This window comes from Chlorocebus sabaeus, chromosome 5 (assembly GCF_047675955.1).
Source record: "Chlorocebus sabaeus isolate Y175 chromosome 5, mChlSab1.0.hap1, whole genome shotgun sequence".
Lineage (NCBI taxonomy): Eukaryota > Metazoa > Chordata > Mammalia > Primates > Cercopithecidae > Chlorocebus > Chlorocebus sabaeus.
In genome coordinates, this window is record NC_132908.1 from 78791249 (window position 1) to 78807337 (window position 16089).

A 16089-nucleotide genomic window follows, 5' to 3' on the forward strand; every position below is an offset into this window, starting at 1 on the left:
AGATGGTGGTGCTAAGGCTTGAAAGTTGAGAAAAACCTGTTGTATGAAGAGTTGGAGGTAGTGTGCTCCGAAGACAGCAGCAACAGTAAAGGTCCTGAAATATGAACAAGACAAAGTCCCTGGTGTTATAAAGTTTAACAAGTGGAAACAGTAGAGGTTAATCACAAGCCTCATTGCATCCCCCAAAATTCATATGTTGAAGTTCCAACTCCCAGTGCCTCAGAATGTGAGTGTATTTGGAGACAGAACCTTTAAAGAGGTGATTAAAACAAGACCCTGGCTGGGCGCGGTGGCTCAGCCTGTAATCCCAGCACTTTGGGAGGCCGAGGCAGACGAATCACGAGGTCAGGAGATCGAGACCATCCTGGCGAACACGGTGAAACCCCGTCTCTACTGAAAATACAAAAAAATTAGCCAGGCGTGGTGGCGGGCGCCTGTAGTCCCAGCTTCTAGGGTGGCTGAGGCAGGAGAATGGCGATAACCCGGGAGGCGGTGGAGCTTGCAGTGAGCGGAAATCGCGCCACTGCACTCCAGCCTGGGCGACAGAGTGAGACTCCGTCTCAAAAACAAAACAAAACAAAAACCAAAAACAAGACCCTTAGGGTGAGCCCTAATCCAGTCTGACTGATGTCTTCATAAGAAGAGGAAATTTGGACACAGACACTAAGATTGTGTTTGCCTAAAGGAAAGACTATCTGAAAGCCAATAAATAAATAAATAAATAAATAAATAAATAAATAAATGCCTCAGGAGAAACCAAACCTGCCAACACCTTGATCTTAGACTTCTAGTCTCCAGCACTGTGAGAAAATCACACCCAGTCTGTATAAGGCACCCAATCCGTAGTGTTTTCTTACAGTAACCCTGGCAGACTAATATACCACACAATTAGCTGTAGATGACAGTTGTGATGAGAGCCCGGTAAGGAAAGTATGAGGGTCATGAAAGGGTACAGCAAGGGTACCTAAACCATTCTGGCCTGGAAAAGAGGACGCTCCTAAACGTGGAGAGGAGCTAATCAGGGGAAAGGCCCACCAATCATTCACACTGTTGTGCTGCTTTTACCACCATCCATCCATAGGACTCTTCATATTGCAAAATGAAAACTCTGTTCCCATTAAACAATAATTCCTCAGCCCCTCGCGACTACTTTTTGTCTCTATAAATTTGACTTTTGTGCAGGATTTTCAAAGAACTGCTGTGAGAGTAGAGGTGAAGGGAGAAGTGACTCAGTCTGCCATCTGCACTTGGAAAACTAAGGGGCAACCGAACTAGGATGAACACATGTCTTATCAGCTTCAGAAGAGGAAAACAGCATTCCCGGCAGAAATAATAGCATATATCTATCATCTAAGGATGCTAGAAGCCCCACACCTTCTCTATGGACCCCTGTTGTACCAGTCTGGATTCTGATTTGTTTTCCTGAAACATTGACATTATTATGTTATTCTTTCACTCTAAAATTTACAATATCTGTTATTGTCTGAGAGATAAAGTTCAACATCTTCAACCTGCCACTCAAAATTCTATTTTCTATTTGATAGTGAAAATCCTTATAATTAAAATGAATCCTCCAAGTCTCTCCCCACCCCTCAACATGTTATAAATGATAAGTGATTTAAGAGTAATTATGTATTTTTAATTTTGAAAACTACCTGACAAGATAATTCCTTGATCTTTCTATGTACCTGAATTGCAGAGCACAGAGGATAGATCTCACAATCAATAGTGTGTTAACCTGTTGTAGTTACCCAGGCAAAGATACATCATTTTTGGGGAAGAAATATTTCAAATAGGTCTTCACACAGTTTTGAGTCCTGTCATAATGGAATTTGTTGGAAGGATGAAAGCCTCCAATTCCTGCCAACTACTGGATCCATCAAGAAAAGGTTCCCTGTGACTGTTCACTCCTGTAGCAGATCTAAGGGTGTGGTGCCTAGTACATAGATGCTTGTCGTATGTGACTAGTGAGCACTTGAAATGTGGCTAGTGCAACTGAGGAACTGAATATTTTAGTTAAATTAAATTTTTATTTAATAATATTATTATTTTTTTTTGAGACAGAGTCTTGCTCTGTTGCCCAGGCTGGAGTGTAGTGGTACGATCTTGGCTCACTGCAACCTCTGCCTGCTGGGTTCAAGCAATTCTCATGCCTCAGCCTACTGAGTAGCTGGGATTACAGGCGCCCACAACCACACCTGGCTAATTTTTGAATTTTTAGCAGAGACGGAGTTTCGCTGTGTTGGCCAGGCTGGTCTTGAACACCTGGCCTCAAGCAATCTGCCTGCCTTGGGCTCCCAACGTGCTGAGATTATAGGTATGAGCCACCATGCCCAGCAATTTAAATGTTAAAAGTAACAGTGTGAGCTATTTTTCTGTCTATGCGGCTATATTGTTTCGGAAGGAACATATGTCACTTGAACCTTTCAAAATTTAGCATCTGCAGTGAGATGTGCTGTAAGTGTAAAATACATACCACACGTCAAAAGACTTACCCTAAAAAAAAAAAAAACTCGCCGGGCGCGGTGGCTCAAGCCTGTAATCCCAGCACTTTGGGAGGCCGAGACGGGTGGATCACGAGGTCAGGAGATCAAGACCATCCTGGCTAACACGGTGAAACCCCGTCTCTACTAAAAAATACAAAAATCTAGCTGGGCGAGGTGGCGGGCGCCTGTAGTCCCAGCTACTCGGGAGGCTGAGGCAGGAGAATGGCGGGAACCCGGGAGGCGGAGCTTGCAGTGAGCTGAGATCCGGCCACTGCACTCCAGCCTGGGCGACAGAGCGAGACTCCGCCTCAAAAAAAAAAAAAAAAAAAAAAAAAAACTCAATATTTTTTCATATTACATGTTAAATAATAATAAAGATATATTTGTTTAAATAAAATATAGCCTTAAAACTAATGTCATCCGTTTCTGTGTACTTTTTAAAATGTGGCTGCTAGAAAATATAAAATTACATGTGTGGCTTGCATTTTTTTCTTTTTCTTTCTTTCTTTTTTTTTTTTTTAAATACTGCAATGGCTATGCATACTTTCCTAGTGCAGAAACTAGAGAAGAATCTGGGGTGAGCACAGGAAGGAACTGTTTTATACAATGAGACCATGAAGGTGGTATATTAAGTATTAGTTTTTGTTCATTTGTTTGTTTGTAGGTACCAGATATTGAAATGACTTGTTAAACAAAATGGTGATTTGGAAGGATACTGGGTAGTTCATAGATGATGAGAAGGCTTGATAACAAGGCTAAGTTAAAAGAACAGAAACCAGGGCATTCCAAGGAACTTAATGACACAGCAAGAATGGTGAGCACCAATTGATTTCTCTGCTCTTTGGACACTTGACTCAAGTTTTTAAAATCAAGGAGAGAGTTTTTGTTATATCTCAGCTAAGGGAGGGCAGGACCTTCTTTCTTGAAGCCGGGAGGCAGAGGTTGCAGTGAGCCAGGATTGCACCACGACACTCCAGCCTATGCTATAGAGCAAGACTCTGTCTCAAAAAAATTATAATAATTATTAAATGTAATTTAATTTAACTAAAATACTCAGTTCTTCAGTTGCACTTGCCAGATTTCAAGTGCTCACTAGTCACATATGACAATTTACAATTTCAAGAAGACTATACACAATGAGGGAAGCTAATTCTTTAAAGAGAAATTGGGTGCTGTTCCTCAGAGATAGTCACTATAGTAGCCAAAACAGCAATGCCAAGGACTTAAAGCAGGATGAGAGTTCTGTTGAGACAGCTGGAAGGACACAAAAATGGTAGAGTGTCAGTTGGGAAACTCTTGTCCAACATCAAATCCATCTTGTAAAATGTGCTCCCTCTTTCTGCTTCCCTGATTTATTTATCAATTTATATATATATATACACACACACATATATATATACACACACATACATACACACACACACACATACATATATAAAATTTTTTTTTTTTTGGCTGCCTGGTACATGCAAATTGTGACTCCAGGTTAACCAGCCTAAAAATGTAGTAGTATAAGGCATTCTTTCTGCTCTTACATTCAGTTGCTTATTACCTTTTCATGGATGTCTTGGTTAAATCAGAACATTAGTGCTAGAAATGGCCTTATATGACATCTAGGTAACTCCTAAACATCAGTAAGTTGTTATGAGAATGATCATGAAAAATCAAAACACATCAAAATCAAAAAACATTCCTGATTCTCTGGATGATTCTGATGATCAGCCAGAGTTTGGAAACTATAGGGTTGGATGGACCTTTTAATTATGTATACCAAATTGTGTCAGCTCAGTCAGAATTGAGGTTTGTTAGCATTTCACCTAGCTTTCTTTTTTTTACTGTGCCTCCATCCATCCCTTCTTTTCCGTTGCTGCAAGCCTATCCCAGAATTTATGCCTAAATCTGAATATTTTATGACTGTCTGATTGCCATAGACTCCTATTTTTTCTGCCCTCTTCATTTTCTATTATTTAATTTAACAAAAATTTTAAGGCATCTCTTATGTTTCTGGTGCTTTATTAGGTACTGGGGAAATCACCCCACCCCTATGGGTATGCCCAAGGCAATCACAGGGATCCTAAGTACTGTCATAGAGATGGACTATGTGGCAGGCAGCATAATCTAGATTTAAAGTGCTCTGAGATCCATCCTTGGGAAAGTGACATCTAAGCCAAAACCTCAAGATGAGTTACATGTTTGTCAGACAAAAAAATGGAAAGGGGCATGGAGGAGTGAAGGGTATTTCAGTCCAACAGAAAAGGGTTAAAGTGATGCCTGTTATATAGGTGACAAGTCTGGAGAGGCAAGTTAGGGCCAGATCTTAAAGGCCATGTGTTAAATTGGTAGGATTTTATCTGAAAGTCTCTGCAAGGCTATTGAACTGTTTTAAGCAGGAGAATGACACCATTTAAAAATTGCACAATAGAATTGTGTGATTCTTAAGATCACTGGTTGAAAGTGGAGTAGGGAAATGGAGAAAGGAGAAACAAAACAGAAGACAGGGAGAAAGCCTGACCCTCAAACCATTTTAAAGATTCTTTTAGATTATACTTCATAATTTCCTGTAGATTAATCTTCCATTTTATCTAGTTAATCCTATCACCTTTGAGATAAAATCCAAACCCAGGTCGAGACTTGATGGGTAAGACCTTCTACACCTGCCTTCTAGCCTTATCTTCTAGCTTTTTATCCGTCTTATATGTCTCAATGTACTCTCCTCTGGCCAAGTTGATCTACTCACTGTCCCTCCAAACATTCCATATTTATCCTTTATATAAATTTCACACTGCCTTCTCTTCTGGAATGATGCCTAGAATAATGTTTTTGGTGTTCTTTCAGCTTTTCAAATCCTACTCCTCAGGGCCCAATTCAAATTTCACCTTCTTCTTACATCAACTGAAAATGATGATAGGGCTGTTTTATAGTTTCAGTGTTTAATTACACACTACATTTTATTGTTATCTAAAATGATTTCAGGTGCAGGAGGACAATTCTGGGTTTTATACTCACCTTAAATGTTTCACAGCTTTAAACACAGTTCTTAAGATACTAAAAAAACACTTATTGAATGAATAAGTGAAAAGCTGCCTGCTCTGTAAAATGGGTGAGACAGCGTTTAAAAATTTATATACATCCTTTAATAACTTATAAGCCCCACAATACCCAACAAATTCCATCCAGCTCAGTTGACAGGTTTTTTTTTTTATTTTTAATTTTACAAAAGAAAATTAAAGAAATGAAAATTCAAGGACAGGGTAATAAAACAGCTTATTTTCCTCTACTAATTCTAGTCAAAATGTTATTTTCAGTTAAAAGATAGGATATCTTTGGACCGTGAGGAAATTTCTAAAGAAGCCAGTTGCTATGGGGATTATGAAGAGAAACAATTTAAAAAACATAATCAATTCATGCAAATGAAGCCACAAGGTCTAAACCTGGAAGACATTTGGGAGGGATGGAGGAGGTTCTCAGAAAGAGGAAACACATGGAAATGAAGTGTAAGGGGAACATGTTAGAAACTGGAAATCAGGCCACAGGAGACATAGGGTTGTTACTTTCCCAAGGAAAGGGGTAATTGTTGCGTTTACTAGTGAGACGGAACAAAAGAAAGGTCTTAAATCACAGGACTGGAGAGGCCAAACAGTCTTCTCTTTACCTGCAAGGGATCCTTACTCCTAGAAAAGGAGAGAGCAGGTTATGAAGCCGATGCCAGCCAAAAAGAAGGCTGCTGAGCCTGTGGACTGAGTCAAGGGCTCTCGCTCTCACCTTCCTATATCCCTCTACTACTCTAAGAATATGCCTCCCACCATTAAAAAACAGAAAGCCAGTATCTTTCTATAAGGACAGTTGTTTGTCTTTAAGTTTTGTTATTTTATTATTTGTAGTAAGTTTTTTTTTTTTTAATTCTTCTTATATTAGTTGTGCTGGGAAGGCATGTTTGTTCTGTGGCTGCTGGAAAGCTCCACATAAGCTGAATTCAAGCTATGCAGGTGCTCACAGCTTTTGGAGAAGGATGCCATCACATATACCTAGACACAAATCATCCCGGCACATTTCCGGTGGTACCCAGGCACTGCTGACCATAACAGTGAGATATCTTCTCTGTTTCACACAGCAGCAGGGGCTGAAAGAAACTCTGCAAATCCAATTTACTGTTTTAAAGAAAACTAAATTTATGAAAATATGATCTCTACGGGAAGTTGCACAGTGGAGTGGAAAGAACATGATCTTTAGAAATAGAAAGACTTGAATTTGATTCTTGGTTCTAGGATTTCTAGCCACGAAAGCCTGTGGTAAGTTTTGCAGACATAAAAATGCATTTTGTCTTTCAGAGAATTTTTTTCCTGTTACAACTTTAAAATAAAAACAAAAAACTGCTCTCCTAGATTACTACTTGTATGCTGAGAATATGCCTGAAAAATCAAAGGCAGGTGCCTTAAACCTTGCATACTCACCAGATGGCGTAGGCTGATGGAAAGTGAATTCTTAATCCTGATGCTGATTTTGAAGATTCCTTTATCCCACTGGTGTTCTTATCGTAGTTAGAAATTCCTGGCCTAAAGAGCACGGACAAACAAGGACAGGGCTTTTAGTGACAGAAGTGAATAGTTGGGAATCAAAGTTCTCTTTTTAAAGCCCTGTAAGTTATTAAAGAATGCTTATGTTTGCAGATATTTTGTTAGCAATGATGTGATAAAGAGGAGAAGATCCAATTAGATTCATTTGATTAAAAAAGATTAGTTTCCAAACTATGATATATATATACAAAAAGAAATGTACAAATTAGAAAAATGAAAGTCTCACCTACTTCATTTCCCCAACTCCCATTCCTTTAATGGAGGCAACTTCCATTAAATCTTCTGGCTTCAAAAATTTGCCCTAAAAGAATGCTCTTTAAATGAACTTTTTTTTTTTCTATTGAATTGTTTTAAGAAAGATACCTGTTTCTTACAGTAAGAAGGCATTGCAAAGTGCTATAATTGTTTTTCCTTTGTAAATACACCTGCAAACAATTGTTTTGTTGTATTAATATTTCTCTGCTGGGTAACATTTGGCCAAGACTTAACTACCACCATTGGATGGCAGCCTAAATTGCGACCCCTGAGGAAGTGAATTCATCCTTGACAATAGGCTCCATAAAATCCATCTTACAAGTGATAATTTTGCACAGATGTTTTTAAATGAAATGTTGAATAAATGGTTCCTCTTGTTTCTAGCAAGAATGAGAGTGAGAGAGCGAGCAAGCAAGAGAAATGACTAGTGACCCGTTGAGAAAGTCCTGTCTTCCATTGAGCCATTTCACTCCTGCCCATCTACTCTCAACAGCTCAAGAGCCGCTGAACCCTCGGAACTCTGTGAGGATCAGAGGAGACAACATGTGTGAAAACACCTTACCAATACAAAGCTGTGCAGATGTAAAGGATGGCTATTCCAGAATGGAGGTAGGTGGCTTCTATAGTCTCTTTTATTGGCATGGTGGATTTTTAATGGAGTAGCCTGTATGAAGTAACTACCACAAACTAAGAGCTGTGCTATTGGACATTTTTATTTTCTTAAATCCACTTAAACTTAAATCTAACATCTCATTATTTATGGGCTGGCAGAAATTAAGTTGAAATATTTATTAGTGATGTCCTGCCCCAAACAATAGTCCAAGAGTTCAGGATCTTAAATGATGCCGAATCATAGGTGATGATCTCCTTGTCATTGATCATGCATTATCATGTCATTATCTCACTGATAATGCAGAGATATTCATTTTCCATTCATCTTGATCTTTTTAGATTCTGCTTCTCCCTTGCTTCCAGTCCACGTTCAGTGTCAGAAATCTTTGAGAGGACTGGAAGTCTAGCATCCAACATCACTGGGTGCACAATACAGACACTCTTTGCCTTGTAAGATTCTTTGTCTCACTGGATCTTCTGAACTCTGACCTCTTCCCAATATTGAAAAAACTAATTCTTCCCTTTTGCTGCCCTAGAAAGTACTGTCTCTCCTGTCTGCCTCTGGGCTTCAGGGACATACCTCTTTAGTGTGTGTAGACTTTTACAAAAGCCAAGAGGAACTATAGGATTCAGGCAGTTCCCCCTCTCTGTCCTATAAACCTCCTCTCCTGCCCCAGAGACAAGACATACTAAGGGCCTGGCCACCTTCCTGGAAGTGTTGAGGTGTGCATAGAGTAAAACACGAAACTCAAAATTATTATTCTGCTCCAGTGGCATAATAAAGAACTTCTTTTAGCTTCAGCATGGCAAAATTTTGGTGAGCACACTCCAGGTTGTATGTGTCCTCCTAGTTGGGTGAATAGAACACTCCACGTGATCTTTTTGATTTCTTGAGTGTAGCTAGTTTAAACAACTGTTTTTGTTTTTTCATCCAGCTGCAATAATTTCAATGTAAGAGCAAAAGGAAAACACTTCATTAACTCTAAAAAAATAATAATTATAATAGTTTATAATTTGCACTTGTCGATAAATAGCTCCCTTAACGTTGGTGACATTCAATAACCAGCTTCTGTGGTTTCGTTACTGCATTTGAATTTTTATAGCATCATTCAAAATATAAGAAAGCTAAGTTGTATTTGGTTTGTGCTGCTTAGGGGATGTGTGTTAGGAATGATTAGTCTTGTTGATTAAGTTATTATCTAACCAGTCAGGAGGAATTAATTGCTGTGATTTAAAGATATGGCTATTTGGCATTTATTAGATCAGTTTTAAGGAGGGAAAATGTTAAAATTTTTTGCTATAAAAAATTTCAAAAATATTCAAAAGTACAAAGAGGAGAATACTTTCATCCCTATATGGTCATCAGCTAGCTTAATTATCAATTTATGACCAATCTTGTTTTATTTATGTTTCCCAGTTTTCCTCTTTCCATCCCTCTTTCAGTTTGAAGCTAATCCTAGGCATTAGATAATTTTTCTGTAAATATTCCAGTAGATATCTCTAAAAGGTAAGGACTTGAAACAAAACTTAATCCCAATGCCATCATCACACTTAAAAGCTAAGCAACAATGAAAGAACACTTTTTAATGATCTTTTTATTTTCATGATTTATCTTATCATTTATCTCCTTATCATTTACAATTTAGTATTAGATTTATGTCAACAGCACAAATCTGCACCTACTAACATATTATGAAAGATACGCAGGATACATAAGTGAAAGAGGAAGTAACAATAACTTCTATAACATGGTTTAATTTCTATTTAAAAAAATATAAAAATGAGGCCAGGTGTGGTGGCTCACGCCTGTAAACACAGCACTTTGGGAGGCAGAGGCGGGTAGATCACCAGGTCAGGAGATTGAGACCATCCTGGCTAACACGGTGAAACCCCGTCTCTACTAAAAATACAAAAAATTAGCCGGGCGTGGTGGCGGGTGCCTGTAGTCCCAGCTACTTGGGAGGCTAAGGCAGGAGAATGGCATGAACCCGGGAGGTGGAGTTTGCAGTGAGTGGAGATGGCGCCACTGCACTCCAGCCTGGGCGACAGAGTGAGACTCCATCTCAAAAAAAAAAAAAAAAAAAAAAAAAATTATAAAAATGATATCTATGTTTGTTTAAACATGTGAAAGGCTGGGAGCATATATCCCAAATCTAGAACAGTGGTATTTAAAGTCATGATTACAATTGATATTGTGAGTGGGGAAGAGACTCTCACTATAAAACCTACATTAACAAAATCTTTTTTGAAATATGTATTACTTTTTTTTTTTTTTTTTTTTTTTTTTGAGACAGAGTCTCACTCTGTTGCCCAGGCTGGAGTGCAATGGCGCAATCTTGGCTCATAGCTATAAAAATTCAAATGCAATAATGAAACCACAAAAGCTGGTTATTGTATTTCACTCACTGCAACCTCTGCCTCCCAGGTTTAAGCAATTCTTGTGCCTCAGCCTCTAAGTAGCTGGGATTATAGGCCCGCACCATCATACCTGGCGTATTTTTAGTAGAGATGGGGTTTTGCCATATTGGCCAGGCTGGTCTCGAAGTCCTGGCCTCAAGTGGTCCGCTGACCTCAGCCTCCGGGATTACGGGCATGAGCCACTGTGCCTGGCTGAAAATGTATATTACTTTGTGGATTAAATTTTCAAAGGAGAGTTTATGAAAGGAAGAACTTGCATATATTTTGTTAAAATATGAAATGAGAGACATTCTCAAGGCAGGGTGTGCTATCCAAATACTGTCCCTCAGTTGGATGATCATACTCCTGGGTTAATAGGAGTAGCAGCTGGCATGTATAGATTACTGGCCATGTGCCAGGCACTGGGATAAGTGCTTTCAAGCTGATGATTTATTTCTCACCACAATCCTTTGAAGTAGGTATTGGTATTATTCCCATTTCACAGATTAAGAAACATGATCTACTGAAATCCCAGTGCTTGGCTTGGAAGGCTAAGATGGGAGGATTGCTTGAGGCTAGGAATTCAAGACCAGCCCTGGAAACACAGTGAGAACTCATCACTACAAAAGATAAATATATAAAAATAGCTGGTGTGGTGGTGCATGCCTGTAGTCCCAGCTGCTTGGAGGTTGAAGTGGGAGGATTATTTGAGCCCAGGAGTTTGAGGCTGCAGTGAGCTATGATTGAGTCACTGCACTACATTCTGAGGTGACAGAATAAGACCTTGTATCTAAAACAAAAAAAGAAAAGAAAAGAAACATAATCTAGAGCAGTGAAATTACTTGCCAGAGGTTTGGAAGAGTCTGACGCAGGCTTGGTCCTGAGCTGGTGGGACTCTGTTGCCATTGCTCCACTCACTTCATTGATCATTCTACTTCCCTTGGTTCTGAAGTCTCAATATTACCAAATGAATTTTGTTATTTCGGTTCCTACTTGTTTGCCTCTTTTGTTGCTGAATTGACATATGATCCTTATTTTATTATGAACTCAATGGCTCAGACAAGACAGAGTAGTAATTCCTCTCATTTTATCCCTTGTCCATGGAATCTGATTGGCCTCAAAGGTGAAAGGGAGAAACAAAACAAAAGGAACTTCATGCCTTTTCTGATTTAGGAAACATTTACATGACAAGCAGATGGTTCTTGTCATCAATGGCTTTTTGTATTGTTCTTCAGCTGCCTGAAGTTTTTCCTTGGTGGAAAATGTCATAAAGTTCTTTTTAATTTATGTATTCCATAAACCTAGGACAAAGATATAGCAAGGATGTGGGAATAGAAGTGCACAGCACTTTTATTTGGAATACATTTCACATTACAGATGTAAACAAGCTGCTACTATCTTTTTAAGCAAGTTGTTATGGATTAGCCCTTGCATACTGTAGCACAACTTGACCTTAGCATCCACAATGCTTTGGAACTTTTTGGTCATCCTTTGTTCAGGAATAACAAATTAACTTTGCTGTGTAATAAAAGAAGAATGGGATTGCAAAACAAAATCCATAAAATGATATGCCCACATACACACACATACTATGAGACATGAGTTATTTGTACAGTCACACTATTATTTCCCTTATCTATTGGAGATAATTGAGATATTACTGTACACCCAAAAGAAAGTTGATCCTTAACAAAAAGTTTGCTGATTTTTATATTCCAGGGATTGTTTCGGAAGAAAATGTTTCTATCTTTTGCACTTCTGTGCCATGGCCATTCCACCAGGGGCCACAGGGACTGGGTTGAGAAAACACCTCTGACCAGGACAATTTCCAGAACTTAGACCACTCAATGACCCTCTTTACACATAGTGAGAAAGTACATCAAGGATGAACTTCTTCACAGACTGCAGGAAGATGCTGCGCAATCCTGCTTGTATCCTTAAGGTAAGATTAGAGACTTTAGTCATTTAGATTACAAATTTAACTCTTCAGATAAGCTGAATGGTAGTACCTTCTAGTGAGTAGTTAGTTCACAGTGTTGGGAGAAAAAAAATTAATATTCTTCTGCAAATGTATTGATCTCTATGCCTCTGTTTGGGTATATCCAAAGAGGATATTTTGAGAAATCCTATGAATACTTATAATTGTGTTTGGTGAGATTTTTAAAAATACCTTAATTCTAACTCTTTAGGAGACTCAGAGAGATGAAAGAATTTTTGCTCTGAGGCCGGGCGCGGTGGCTCAAGCCTGTAATCCTAGCACTTTGGGAGGCCAAGATGGGCGGATCCTGAGGTCAGGAGATCGAGACCATCCTGGCTAACGCGGTGAAACCCCGTCTCTAATAAAAAAATACAAAAAACTAGCTGGGTGGGGTGGTGGGCGCCTGTAGTCCCAGCTACTCGGGAGGCTGAGGCAGGAGAATGGCATGAACCCGGGAGGCGGAGCTTGCAGTGAGCTGAGATCCGGCCACTGCACTCCAACCTGGGTGACAGAGCAAGACTCTGTCTCAAAAAAAAAAAAAAAAAAAAAAAGAATTTTTGCTCTGAGAGACAAGAATTTTCCATTGTTTATTGTCATGAATCATTGTAGTGTACTTTGAAAAATATTTGGTTAATTCAGGAGCGGTAGTGTAGGAAATTCAGTTCTGTAGCCTACCTTCTAGGTAGGTCTCACGCGAGTGTCTGGGATACCTTATGAATTTAGGTCTCATAAACTGCAACATTATTCCTCCAAGGGGATGTAATTTTTCTGTGACTTATATGTCATGGTTGGCTTTTTAGTTCTTCCTTCTTCCGAATTACCTTGCAGTTGTTGTTACTTAGAAAGTCCAGAGATGGGTGTTCAGTTGTGTGATAAATATAATCTTAATATCAACCATATGGCTGAAGAGAATGTCTATAAGGTCATGGCTTTCATGACATTTTTAGTATTAGGGCTGGAAATGTTCTTCAATATCTCAAATTCTTTTTTTTTTTTTTTTTTTTTTTGAGGCGGAGTCTTGCTCTGTCGCCCAGGCTGGAGTGCAGTGGCACTATCTCGGCTCACTGCAAGCTCCGCCTCCTGGGTTCACGCCATTCTCCTGCCTCAGCCTCCCGAGTAGCTGGGACTACAGGCGCCTGCCACCACGCCCGGCTAATTTTTATGTATTTTTAGTAGAGATGGGGTTTCACCGTGTTAGCCAGGATGGTCTCGATCTCCTGACCTCGTGATCCACCCACCTCGGCCTCCCAAAGTGCTGGGATCACAGGCTTGAGCCACCGTGCCCGGCTTTTTTTTTTTTTTTTTTTTTCAAATTCTTAATTCATTAGAAAACTGTAACCAGCCCCCCACCCCCTACCAGTTTAAGCAGCTAGTGCCAATTCCGGAACTAGAGAGGTGGTATTGCACCACGATTAAGTGCTTGGGCTCTGAAGTCATGTGGTTGGGTTTGAAGCTTGCCCCTACCACTTACTAACTGTGTAAGCCTGCGCAAGTGACTCTGTGCACCAGTTTTGTGCTTCAGTGTGAAAACGGGATAATCATAGTACCTGGTTGACAGAGTTATCGGGAGAATTAAAGAAACAAGTCCAGGTTAGACACTTAGCACAGTGCCTGGTACACAGTGAGTGCTCAATAAATGCTATCAGACTAAGAATTCTGTTTCCTGCCTCTCAGTTGATTGCTTTATTGTTACACCACTTTGTGTTTTCCGACATCCCTTAAACAGAGTAAAATATTTCAATAGTATTATTTCTCATGAGAATTGAGTAAGTATTTTAGAACAGTGCGCACAGTTAACAAGTATCATTGTAGCCATTTTTTCTATGTGGGAGATGGTGATGTGATAAATGAAAATTTAGAATGAAATGAAAAATGAAACAATGTATATCTGAATATATTCAGGTAATATGTTATACAATACATTACTTTTTAATACAGCCATGTTCCCTAATTTGCATAACAATTGACCACTTTAGTAGCTCATTAGATAAATTGAGCCCAATTAACCAATTTAAACTTATTACAAATGCACGTCTGTAATGTGAAACTGTTACTGGAAACTCACTGGAACTCAAATTTCCAGTAAAAGGAACCCTTGATTTTTCAATAAAAGAGGAAATATCTATTGTGGGTCCATGTAGATGATATGGATTTAGCAATGATTTGTGCTTCAATTATAATCACTTACTGCCTTTTAAAGAGAGATTCTTGTCTTTCTAGCTCTCTGCGAAGATATATTGCTATAACAACAATGGCTAATCTTAGATATATGATACTGTCCACCTGTTAAACTGTGTCAACTCTATGAATTGAGCCATGGCATAGTGAGTTAAGCTCTATTCTATTTCTGTTAGGTATATGTGGTTGATACTTCAGGCTGCCAACCCCATTGTCATTCTTACTAGCCTTATTTGTTACTGTAGAACTCTAAATTTTCTCAAATATTGGGCAGTCGTGTGTTTTAGGGGATTTCCATCAGCCTTGAGAGGAGATGAATCTTGAATAGTCTAAATCAGACATTCTAATTCTAATTATTACCCTTCTAGTGATTGATTTAGACTTGGGTTTGTGATATATATTTGTCCAATAAGTATTGAGGGCGAGTCTTTGGCTTAGGTGTAGGGTGCTTCTGTGTAAAATTTACACTTAGAAGCAAACGTTTCTGCCTCTGATGATTGCCACCCTTATATAATACCTGGAACTGCAGAAGTCACCTTAAGGATCTTGAAGAGAACCAGGCTCAGAGGGCAAGCCAACATGCTTAGGTTGGAAGAGTAGAAAGTTGTAAAGAAGTTTCCTTTTGACATCAGTGAGTTACCAAGTGAACTCACCATGGAGCCACTCTAGCTCTGGACTTCCTGCTTTGTGATATGATAAAAGTCATTATTTAAGCCAATTCTGGTTTGCCTTCTTTTATTTCCAACAGAAAACACACTAACCAAAACCATGTAAAATCACTTCATTACAATTCTGGTTTCTTTGTGTTCTTTGATCATAGCTGTCGGAATGAGCTAATGTCTGAAAATTGCTCATAGGATCAGGCATAGCATCGTCCTTGTCTCTTGTGTTTGCACTTGACAATTCCCACTATTTCAATATTTGTAAGTATTTAAACTTATGTTAACCGGTGACATTTCTTTATTCTTGAGTTAGCATTTTAGGTACAATCTTATAACTATTAAATAATAAAATTAATCTCATAAGATTCCCTTTGTGTTGCAGTTTCCTTTGCTCCTACTAAGCTCCTTGGATACAATCATTTTTTAGCACAGCTCACTTAAGGATATCAACTTGAATGGGGATTACCTCAGTGAGCAGAAGGAATGAGGTAAACCTTTTGTTACATTAGCACAACCATCTCCTTTGAGCTGACATACTGGTTTTCTAACATAAATGCTTAATTTAGATTTCTTAAAATTGAATTGTTTCTTTTTTTTAAGTTGATGAGCGCAGAATCATGCAATAGCAACTGTGGATTAAGAAGAGTGAACAGGGCTGGATTCGGCGGCTCATGCCTGTAATCCCAGCACTTTGGGAGGCCGAGGCGGACGGATCACGAGGTCAGGAGATTGAGACCATGCTGGCTAACATGGTGAAACCCCGTCTCTACTAAAAATACAAAAAATTAGCCAGGCGTGGTGGTGGGCGCCTGTAGTCTCAGCTACTTGGGAGGCTGAGGCAGGAGAATGGCGTGAACCTGAGAGGCGGAGCTTGCAGCGAGTGGAGTTTGTACCACTGCACTCCAGCCTGGGCAACAGAGGGGACTCCGTCTCAGGAAAAAAAAAAA